Source organism: Balaenoptera musculus, chromosome X (assembly GCF_009873245.2).
Source record: "Balaenoptera musculus isolate JJ_BM4_2016_0621 chromosome X, mBalMus1.pri.v3, whole genome shotgun sequence".
Taxonomy (NCBI): domain Eukaryota; kingdom Metazoa; phylum Chordata; class Mammalia; order Artiodactyla; family Balaenopteridae; genus Balaenoptera; species Balaenoptera musculus.
This window is the reverse complement of record NC_045806.1, coordinates 71,930,510-71,939,656: the sequence shown is the minus strand read 5'-3', so window position 1 is coordinate 71,939,656 and position 9,147 is coordinate 71,930,510.

Below are 9,147 nucleotides of genomic sequence, written 5' to 3'. Positions count from 1 at the left end.
CAACATTGCCCTTGGACAGCCTTGGAACCCAACTTACAGTGCCACCCAGTCATGGAACCCAGTCAACAGACATGACCTCAGCAGAACCCAGCCGAATGGCTGAACACGGCCTGTAGCCTCACCCAGGGAAGGTTACAGCTGGACAGCCCTCCCTACCAAAAATCCCAGCCAGTGACCTTGCCCAACAGCAGAGCACAGCCAGCAACCTACCTACATGAAGCCTAGCCTGAGACCCTGCCAAGCTACAGGGCATAGTCTGTATCCCTGCTTGATGGCACATCACAGCCTTAGTCCTGTCAGAACATAAAGCTTTGCATGTAGCTAGTGTCCCCACCTGAACATGGAGAAGAACCAGCACCCTGCTTGGTCAGGAAGGCCACCCAGCAGCCCTGCTTGAACGTGGAGCCCAGCTATCAGGCCCAGCAAACCATACAGTCCAGCCAGCAGTACCCAATGGGGAAAGGATAGTCTCTTCAATAAATTATGTTGAACAAACTGAATAATCAGGTGCATAAGAATGAAATTGGACCCCTATCTTACACCATTCACAAAAATCAACTCAAAATGAATTAAAGACCTCAAGTTATATCCTGAAACCATAAAATTCCTAGAAGAAGACATAATGAGAAAGCTCCTTGATGTTGGCCTTGGCAGTGAATTTTTGGAATGACTTCAAAAGCATAAGCAACAAAAGGAAAAACAAATATGTGGGACTACATCAGACTAAAAACTTCTGCACAGGAAAAGAATAATCAAAATGAAAAGGTAACCTACGGAATGGAAGAAAACATTTGCAAACCATACTTTTGATAAGGGGTTAATATCCAAAATATATAAGGGACTCATACAACTCAATAACAAAAAACTCCCAATAATCCAATTTAAAAATGGGCAGAGGAACTGAGTAGACATTTTGCAAATAAGACATACAAATGGCCAATAGGTACATGAAAAGATGCCCGACATCACTAAGCATCAGGGAAATGTAAATCAAAATCACAATGAGAGACCAACTCACACATTATGGAATTGTTATTATCAAAAAGACAAGACATAACAAATATTGTCAAAGATACTGAGAAAAAGGGAACCCCGGTGTACTTTTGGTGGGAGTATAAATTGGTACAGTCTCTATGGAAAACAGTACAGAGTTTCCTCAAAACACTTAAAATAGAACTACCATAAGATCCAGCAATCCGACTTCTTGATGATATATCCAAAGGAAGTGAAATCAGTAATCAAGGAGATATCTGCAACCCCATGTTCACTGCAGCATTATTCACAATTGGCAAGACACAGAAACAATCTAAACGTCCATTTATGGATGAATGAACAAAGAAGGTGTGGTATATATATATATGTGTGTGTGTATATATATATATATATATACACACATATATATCTATTAATATACTAAAAAGCATTGTACACTGTAAATAAATTGTATGATCTCTGAATTATATCTCATTAAAGCTATTTTTAAAAAGAAAACACATGCAAATGCAACAAAAACGAAAAGAGTAGCAAGAATCTACTCCAAAAAATGTAAATGCCATGAAAATCCCATACGTTTTTACAGCCCTGTCCATCAATCTTAAGAAAAATTGCCTACAAGATATGGGTCACTTGACTAAATGAATAATGCCAGTCAATAGCCTCAGAGGATAGAATAAATTTCATCTTGGACAGCTCCATCATTTCAGTCATAGACATCTTCCATGAAGTGGATGTTAGAGACTTGACAAAAGCAGGTTTAATGCTCAAGGTTATTCTTTCATTCCAAATCCAAATCCCAAAACTTAACATTTATGCAAATATCTATTTATTGTACACTATCAACTGAAATTTTATCTAGAATTAGGAAGCCCCAGATAGATCAATATTTTGGCAGAGAATGAAAATGAAATGTTACTGAGAAAGCTGCACAAGGTTTCCTAAAATTGTTGTTTAAAGCTTGGTCTAATATTTTAGACTGGTGGACACATATACAATGTCAATGCAACTTCTTTAAGGACCCAGAAATGGTATATGAATATGGTGCCATATTTCCCCACGTAAGAAGCAGGGATGGAAGAAAGGGGAAAGACATGTGAAGAAGAAGGGAGAGTTAGATTACTCTGACTACATTACATGTACAAGGTAATATTTATTTATTATTTAGTGTTCAGTATAATCTTTCTATGTTGTATTGTTACTTTCATTTCAATGGCTGGTTAACCCAATTACCATCACTTAAACTGCCCAACGTTCACTTAGTTAAATGGTGGAACGGAGATACATGGTACTAGGTCTGTCTGAATCCAAACTGCTCTTTCTTACATATATCTACTGCTACATAATCCTTCACAATCAAATTTGATTAAAAGAATCAATATTGTTACAATGACTATACTATCTAAGGCAATCTACAGATTCAATGAAACCCATATCAAATTACCAATAGCATTTTTCACAGAGCTAGAACAAAAATCTTAAAATTTGTATGGAGACACAAAAGATCCAGAATAGCCAAATCAATCTTGAGAAAGAAAAACGGAACTGGAGGAATCATGGTCCCTGATTTCAGACTATACTACAAAGGTACAGTAATCGAAAGAGTATGGTTCTGGCACAAAAACAGAAATATAGACCAATGGAACAGGATAGAAACTCCACATATAAACACACACACCTATAGTCAGCAAAAGAGGCAAGAATATACAATGGAGAAAAGACAGTCTCTTCAGTAAGTGGTGTTGGGAAAACTAGACAACTACATGTAAAAGAATGAAATTAGAACACTCCCTAACACCATACACAAAAATAAACTCAAAATGGATTAAACACCTAAATGTAAGGTCGGATCCTATAAAACTATTACAGGAAAACATAGGCAGAACACTCTTTGACATACATCACAGCAAGACCTTTTTTGATGTACCTTCCAGAGTAATAAAAATAAAATCAAAAATAAACAAATAGGATCTAATTAAATTTAAAAGCTTTTGAACAGCAAAGGGAACCATAAACAAAACAAAAACACAACCCTCAGAATGGGAGAAAATATTTTCAAACAAGGGATTAATCTCCAAAATATACAAACAGCTCATGCAGCTCAATATCAAAAAGAACAAACAACCCAATCAAAAATAGGCAGAAGATCTAAATAGACATTTCTCCAAAGAAGACATACAGATGGCTAAAAAGTACATGAAAAGATGCTCAACATCACTAATTATCAGAGAAATGCAAATCAAAACTACGAGGTACCACCTCACACCAGTCAAAATGGCCATCATTAAAAAGTCTACAAATAACTAATGCTGAATAGAATGTAGAGAAAAGGGAACCCTCTTATACTTTTGGTGGGAATGTAAGTTGGTGCAGCCCCTATGGAAAACAGTATGGAGCCTCCTCAGAAAACTAAAAATAGAATTACCATATGATCCAGCATTCCCACTCCTGGACATAAATCTGGACAAAACTATAATTCAAAAAGACACATGCACCCCTATGTTCATAGCAACACTATTCACAATAGCTGAGACATGGAAACAACCTGTATGCCCATCGACAGATGAATGGATAAAGAAGATGTGGTACATATATACAGTGGAATATTGTATTCCATAACCCTTTTATGGCTGAGCATTACTCAGCCATAAAAGAGAATGAAATAATGGAATCTGCAACAACATGGAGGCAACTAGAGATTATAATATTACGTGAAGTAAGTCAGAAAGAGAAAGACAAATACCATGCGACAGTACTTAAATGTGGAATCTAAAATATGACACAAATGAACCTATCTATGAAAAAGAAACAGACTCACAGACATAGAGGAAAGACTTGTGGTCACAAAGGGGGAGGATGGGTGGGGGAGTAATAGATTGGAAGTTTGGTGTTAGTGGATGCAAACTATTGCATATAGAATGGATAAACAACAAGGTCCTAATGTATAGTACAGGGAACAATATTCAATATCCAGAGATAAACCATAATGGAAAAAATATATAAAAAAGAATGTACATATGTGTAGAAAATAAAAGACTCTTATACCCTGGTCCCTTTCCAGCAGGCTAATTTACCAAAAGAAAGTTATATATTACTAAGAATAATTTATTTTATATTAATAGAAATGCTAAATATAAATAAAAATTAAACTATGTGTTCAACACAGAAACAAATCCTTCTGAGAAAATTCATTTGTTTCATATCAGAAAATGTTGTTTTAACTTTTTGATTTTCACACAAATAAGACCAGAAAACATTTAAAATATTTAAGGACTTCAATTAATTTTTTTACTTCCTATTAAGATATAATATATAGGAGAGACCTTCAAGATGACAGAGGAGTAAGATGTTGAGATCACTTTCCTCCCCACACATACAACAGAAATACATCTACATGTGGAATAACTCCTACAGAACACTACTGAGCCCTGGCAGAAGACCTCAGACTTCCCAAAGGCAAGAAAATCCCCACATATCTGGGTAGGGCAAAAGAAAAAAAAAAAAAGAACAGAGACAAAAGAATAGGGACAGGACCTGCACCACTGGGAGGGAGCTGTGAAGGAGGAAAAGTTTCCACACACTAGGAAACCCATCACTGGTGGAGACGAGGGTGGCAGGGGGCAACCTTCAGAGCCGTGGAGGAGAGCACAGCAATAGGGGTACAGAGGGCAAAGCGGAGAGATTCCCGCACAGAGGATTGGTGCTGACCAGCACTCACCAGCCTGAGAGGTTTGCCTGCTCACCCGCTGGAGTGTGTGGGGGCTGGGAGCTGAGGCTCTGGCTTTGGAGGTCAGACCCCAGGGAGAGGACTGGGGTTGGCTGCATGAGCACAGCCTTAAGGGGGCTAGTGCGCCACAGCTAGCAGGGAGGGAGTATGGGAAAAAGTATGTAACTGCCTAAGAGGCAAGAGACTTTTTCTTGTCTCTTTGTTTCCTGGTGCACGAGGAGAGGGGATTCAGAGCACCGCCTAAATGAGCTCCAGAGATGGGTGCAAGCTGCGGCTGTCAGCATGGACACCAGAGACGGGCATGAAACATTAAGGCTGCTGCTAGAGCCACCAAGAAGCCTGTGTGAAAGCACAGACCAATATCCACACCTCCCCTCCTGAGAGCCTGTGCAGTGCACCACTGCCAGGGGCTCGTGATGCAAGAACAACTTCCCTGGGAGAACACAGGGCGTGCCTCAGGCTGTTGTAATGTCATGTTGGCCTCTGCTGCCCCAGGCTTGTCCCGCATTCCTTACCCCTCCCTTACCCCTGTCTGAGTGAGCCAGAGTCCCCTAATCAGCCACTCCTTTAACCCTGTCCTGTCTGGGTGAGGAAAAGACGCCCTCAGGTGACATACATGCAGAGGCGGGGCCAAATCCAAAGCTGAAAACCAGGAGATGTGTGAACAAAGAGGAGAAAGTGAAATTTCTCCCAGCAGCCTCAGGAGCAGCGGATTAAATATCCGCAATCAACTTGAGGTACCCTGCAAATGTGGAATACTTGAATAGACAACGAATCATCCTGAAATTGAGATGGTGGACTTAGAGAGCAACTGTAGACTTGGGGTTTGATTTCTGCATCAAATTTGTTTCTCGTTTTATGTCTATCACAGTTTAGTATTTAGAGTTTATTATCATTGGTAGATTTGTTTATTGATTTGGTTGCTCTCTTCCTTTCTTTTTTTTTTAATATATATTTTTCCTTTTTCTCTTTTTGTGAGTGTGCATGTGTATGCTTCTTTTTGTGATTTTGTCTGTATAGCTTTGCTTTTACCATTTGTCCTAGGGTTCTCTCTGTCCGTTTTTTGTTTGTTTGTTTTAGTATAGTTTTTAGTGCTTGGTAACATTGGTGGATTTGTTTTTTGGTTTGGTTGTTCTATTCTTTCTTTCTTTCTTTCTTTTATTTATTACTTTAATTTTTTTATTTTTAATAATTTTTTAAAAAAATTTTATTTCAATAACTATTTTATTTTATTATTTCTTTTTTTCTCCCTTTTCTTCTGAGCTGTGTGGTGGACAGGGTCTTGGTGCTCTGGCCGGATGCCAGGCCTGTGCCTCTGAGGTAGGAGAGCTGAGTTCAGGACATTGGTCCACCAGAGACCTCCTGGCTCCATGTAATATCAAATGGAAAAAGCTCTCCCAGAGATCACCATCTCAACGCTAAGACCCAGCTCCACTCACAAACCAGCTCTCTACAGCGCTTGACACCCTATGCCAAACAACTAGCAAGACAGGAACACAACCCCACCCATTAACAGAGAGGCTGTCTAAAATAATAATAAGGTCACAGACACCCCAAAACACACCAGCAGACATGGTCCTGCCCATCAGAAAGGCAAGGTCCAGCCTCATCCACCAGAACACAGGCACCAGCCCCCTCTACCAAGAAGCCTACACAACCCACTAAACCAAACTTAGCCAATGGGGGCAGACACCAAAAGCAACAGGAACCAGGAACCGGCAGGCTGCAAAACGGAGACCCCAAACATAGTAAGTTAAGCTAAATGAGAAGTCAGAGAAACACACAGCAGATGAAGGAGCAAGGTAAAAACCCACCAGACCAAACAAATGAAGAGGAAACAGGCAGTCTACCTGAAAAACAATTCAGAGTAATGATAGTAAAGATGATCCAAATTCTTGGAAATAGAATGGAGAAAAGACAATAAATGTTTAACAAGGACCTAGAAGAACTAAAGAGCAAGCAAACAATGATGAACTACACAATAAATGAAATTTAAAATTCTCTAGAAGGAATCAAGAGCAGAATAACTCAGGCAGAAGAACGGATAAGTGACCTGGAAGATAAAATAGTAGAAATAACTACTGTGGAGCAGAATAAAGAAAAAAGAATGAAAAGAACTGAGGACCATCTGAGAGACCTCTGGGACAATATTAAATGCACCAACATTCGAATTATAGGGGTCCCAAAAGAAAAAGAGAAAAAGCAAGGGACTGAGAAAATATTTGAAGAGATTATAGTTGAAAACTTCCTTAATATGAGAAAGGAAATAGTCAATCAGGTCCAAAAAGCACAGAGAGTCCCATACAGGATAAATCCAAGGAGAAAAACACCAAGACACATATTAATCAAACTAACAAAAATTGAATACAAAGAAAAAATATTAAAAGCATCAAGGGAAAAACAACAAATAACACACAAGGGAATCCTCATAGGGTTAACAGCTGAACATTCAGCAGAAACTCTGCAGGCCAGAAGGGAGTGGCCAGACATATTTACAGTAATGAAAGGGAAAATCCTACTACCAAGATTACTCTACCCAGCAAGGATCTCATTCAGATTTGATGGAGAAATTAAAGCCTTTATAGAGAAGCAAAAGCTTAGAGAACTCAGCACCACCCAACCAGCTTTACAGCAAATGCAAAAGGAACTTTTCTAGGCGGGAAACACAACAGAAGGAAAAGACCTACAATAACAAACCCAAAACAGTTAAGAAAACGGTAATAGGAACATATATATCAATAACGACCTTAACTGTAAATAGATTAAATGCTCCAACCAAAAAACAGAGACTGGCTGAATGGATACAAAAACAAGACCCGTAGGTATGCAGTCTTCAAGAGACACAATTCAAACCTCAGGACACATACAGACTGAAAGTGAGGGGATTAAAAAAGATATTCCATGCAAATGGAAATCAAAAGAAACCTGGAATAGCAATTCTTGTACCAGAAAACTAGACTTTAAAATAAAGACAATTACAAGAGACAAAGAAGGACACTACATAATGATCAAGGGATCAATCAAAGAAGAAGATATAACAATTGTAAATATTTATGCACCCAACATAGGAACACCTCAATACATAAGGCAAATTGTAACAGCCAAAAAGGGGAAATAGACAGTAACATAATCATAGTAGGGGACTTTAACACTGCACTCTCACCAATGATCAGATCATCCAAAATGAAAATAGATAAGGAAACACAAGCTTTAAATGATACATTAAAGAAGATGGACTTAATTGATATTTATATGACATTCCATCCAAAAACAACAGAATACACTTTTTTCTCAAGTGCTTATGGAACATTCTCCAGGGTAGATCATATCTTGGGTCACAAAACAAGCCTTAGTAAATTTAAGAAAATTGAAACCTTATCAAGTATCTTTTCCAACCACAACTCTATGAGACTAGATATCAGTTACAGGAAAAAAACTGTAAAAAATACAAACACATGGGGGCTAAACAATACACTATTAAATAACGAGGAGATCACTGAACAACTCAAACTGGAAATTAAAAAATACTCAGAAACAAATGACAATGAAAACATGATGACCCAAAACGTATGGGATGCAGCAAAAGCAGTTCTAAGAAGGAAGATTATAGCATTACAATCCTACCTCAAGAAACAAGAAACATCTCAAATAAACAACGTAACCTTACACTTAAAGCAATTCGAGAAAGTAGAACAAATAACCCCAAAGTTAGCAGAAGGAAAGAAATCATAAAGACGAGATGAGAAATAAATGAAGGAAACAATAGCAAAAATCATTAAAACTGAAAGTTGGTTCTTTGAGAAGATAAACAAAATTGATAAACCATTACCCAGACTCATCAAAAAAAAATGGGAGAAGACTCCAATCAATAGAATTAGAAATGAAAAAGGCAAAGTAACAACTGACACTGCAGAAATACAACAGATCATGAGAGATTACTACAAGCAACTATAAGCCAATAAAATGGGCAACCTGGAAGAAATGGACAAATTCTTAGAAAAGCACCACCTTCCGAGACTGAACCAGGAAGAAATAGAAAATATAAACAGACTAATCACAAGCACTGAAATTGAGACTGTGATTAAAAATCTTTCAAAAAACAAAAGCCCAGGGCCAGGTGGCTTCACAGGCGAATTCTATCAAAAATTAGGGAAGTTCTAGCACCTATCCTTCTCAAACTCTTCCAAAATATAGCAGAGGGAGGAACACTCCCTAACTCATTCTATGAGGCCACCATCACCCTGATACCATAACCAGACAAAGATCACACAAAGAAAGACAGCTACAGGCCAATATCACTGATGAACACAGAGGCAAAAATCCTCAACAAAATACTAGCAAACAGAATCCAACAGCACATTAAAAGGATCATACACCATGATCAAGTGGGATTTATCCCAGGAATGCAAGGATACTTCAGTATACGC